General features: G+C 43.1%; 1 long non-coding RNA gene across 1 annotated transcript; it reads right to left on the bottom strand.

The window, feature by feature from the left end:
* Positions 1-484: 484 nt before the first annotated feature.
* On the bottom strand, positions 485-1841 carry LOC124088467 (uncharacterized). The gene is made up of 3 exons (XR_006850363.2): positions 1690-1841; positions 1358-1499; positions 485-611 (listed from the first exon to the last, which is right to left on the bottom strand). It is a non-coding gene; the product is annotated as an uncharacterized LOC124088467 (long non-coding RNA).
* Positions 1842-3111: the final 1270 nt, after the last annotated feature.

Below are 3111 nucleotides of genomic sequence, written 5' to 3'. Positions count from 1 at the left end.
GAGATCTTCTGCAGAACTAGAAAATGAATATCTCCTCCAGCAATGGACGGTACCTGTGTTGTATCATCCACCTGCCACAGTGCAGAAACCAAGTGCCAGCCGATGGGAGAATGATATGCTGAAAGTTGGCTGGAACTTAAAAAGAAAATGTGGAGAGTTTTGTAAATATTGATCATTAGAACCTTTATGGGTTTATGGAAATTTATTGTGTTTCTCTCTCTATTTTTGTACATATTTGAAATTCTTCCTAATGAAAAAGTGAAGCAAGTACAAATTTCAAATTAAATATACATTAAATGTATCAACAGCCCTATCCTGATTAGAGCGAAAATTTCTTGAGCATCTACCATGTACCAAATACTATGTTCAACTCTACACAGAGCAAGCCTGAAGGAGGTGTCATCATTCCTCTTTTACAGATGAAGACACTGAGGCCAAGATAAGTGAACACTACTTCTATCTGATCCTCTCTTTTGCAGAGGATGCCATTTATGAGGTGAGCAAAGTATATAGGTAGTCTGTGGATATAGACATGGATAAGAGCATGCAAACTTACCTGGGATGGTAAAAACCAGATTCAGAAGAGTAGTCCCCTCTGCAGAAACTGGGCTCTGAAATGGATCAAAGAAGAGTACATGAGGGTAGAAACTACCAGAACAACAGGGAAGCAATTACATGACACAAGGTCAAGTCCAAGAAAGCTGATGGTTGGGAATGTAGGCATTAGTTATAATGTTTGCAACACACTTCAGAATGTGTTTGAAATATGCATAATAAAAAATAAAATTAAACAGATGAAATGCACAAAGGCCTTAGAGGTAAGTTATGGTTTTGAACACCAACATTAATTCTGCCCAGGAAGTGTCAGTGGGTGAGTCTCTACCCACTGCAGCCTTAAAACATGTCTCATGAGTATGAGGAAGGACAGCACTGACTTCATTGTTTCTCTGAAGCTGGGCACTGTGTGATGAATTCATAGCTAAACAAGTCACTTACAGCTCAGAAATTTGAGTCATGTCATAGCCGTGGTCATTAGGAACAGTGGTGGGCAGGGCCAAAAGTACTCTAGGATATGGAGGAAAAAATGTCCCCAGTTGGAAAAAGCCTGTCCTCTGGAGCCCACAGGCCTGGAAGGTGGGCTGAAGAGGAAAAGTCCTTCCAAGGATAAGAGACATACTAAGCACTTTCTGCTTATTAGAACTTCTAGGTACTGCCAACACTTTGTTCCATTCATCTTCAAAATAATGTATGAGGTGGGTATTTATACCAATTTACAGGTTAGGGAGATTGAGGTTCAGAAAAATTAAATGGCTTGCCCAAGCTGCACAGCAGGAAACTGAGGCACTAGGATTCTTACCCAGACCTGTCTGATGTTAATGCTGCTGCTCTTTTCATTGTATCAAGATGCTGCTCTCTGGGTGTTCCTTTCACCTGGGTTCCCAGCTGTCCCCTGGATACCGCCTTCCTCCCTACCTTCGCAACATCAGCAGGAACAATTCCTGTGACCAAGATAAAAAGAAAGAAGGGAGTCAGGAGGCAGAAGAGGAGTCAGAACCCAGGAAAGAGTTGGGGTTCCTTTGCAAAGGCAGTCCAATGGGTGATTTAAATAGTGCTCCCTGGTTCTAAGGTGTGATAGGAGCAGTGTTCCTAGTCATTATTAAGGAGACTGACAGAATGAAAGACAGATACCTTGATGGTCGGGTGCAATCGATGCAGGATCCTCCTAAGAAGGCAATGAAGATTCTGCAGGTCATCTCACAGCTGCAGCAACTTCTAGAGGCAGCAAGCCCCTCCTGGTCTTCAGGGTGATGGATCCCTTGGGGCCCTACAGTGTGGAAATGTCCGTCTGAAAGGGAGTAGGGGGTTGGGGTTGGTAATGGTACTGAGCACAGTTCCAGAGGCATCACCCATCAAGAGAGGGGCTTCTGGGCATCTAGAGTAATGACATTCCCAGCACAGAGCAAATCGTGAGGTGGAAGGGCTGTGCTTACAACCCCACGCTTCAAACAAGTTCAAGAATGGCCTCATGCACAGGTCTTCTCCGACAACAGCAGGCTATTTCATAGAAAGAAACTATTAGTTTTACCTCCTCCCCAAAAGAAATCTTCCAGTGAAAAAACAAAAAAGACCAATGGTGTGGCAAACACTTATGCATGTAAATTCACTCCAAAGAAAGAGTTAAAGTGCTTTCTAATATAAATTGGTTTTCGGTATTTCAGTGCCAATATAATTAGATTGTAACAAGCAAAGCCCTGTAACATAACACAGCGAAAATTTGAAAATTTGATTCTGCCTGGCAAACAACCAAGTCCCTGCGTGTGCGCAAACCTGACATTAATAAGCTACAAGAGATTACATGATTTAGAAAAGAAGCACTTGGTGTTACCAAATCAAATAATAGATCTCCAGGCTATAATTAGGAGAATTGGGACTCAACAATGAAGTCATAATACTGTAATTTAGCTGTGAGTAACAGAGCCACGGAGTCACATTAGGAGGTGGGATAGTGTCTCCGTGGCGTGCAGCTCCCAGTGGGGCGGCCGCTCCCGCATGCCACACACAGCCACCTGTTGGCACTGTGATGCCTCATGATGGACTCTTGCCTCTGTGGCTGCATGGGGCCCTGGTGCTTCATACACATGACTTTGGAGCTCCCCAGGGACAGCTGAGAGGGCCAGAACTGCTGCCAGGGTGATGTGGGCAAATTGGTACCCCAGAGTGTTTTCAGGCCTAACAAAGGATGCATTAAAAACACAGAAACATAAACAAAGCAAAACAAACACTGTAAAAAATAAAAAGAGAGTGAAGGAGTCCAGCGGCATCATTTATAGTCCCTGAGCTGCAGGGGATTGTCAGGTTGGGTGAGTGCATTTTTCCTTTGAAATAGTGTCTACTTAGAGTAGGCAGAGCTTTACTCAACCACCTCCTGGCAGAGAAACACAATCTGCACTCTTAGGTCATAAAACCATATAATTTCACGTTGAAAAGAAATCCTAGCAGGGCTTCTTAACCCAGGGTCCCCCGAGGGGTCTGTGGATAGAACTGAATTTCAATATAATTGGTTTTCTTTGTAATCCTATGTATTTTATTTTATGTATTTCAAAACATTAT

The sequence above is a fragment of the Marmota monax genome, unplaced genomic scaffold, assembly GCF_021218885.2.
Source record: "Marmota monax isolate L192 unplaced genomic scaffold, Marmota_monax_Labrador192_F-V1.1 WCK01_AAM20220418_F8-fsc00061, whole genome shotgun sequence".
In the NCBI taxonomy this organism is placed as follows: Eukaryota; Metazoa; Chordata; class Mammalia; order Rodentia; family Sciuridae; genus Marmota; species Marmota monax.
Note: the sequence above shows the minus strand (reverse complement) of the source record. Positions and strands in the feature narration are given on the sequence as shown.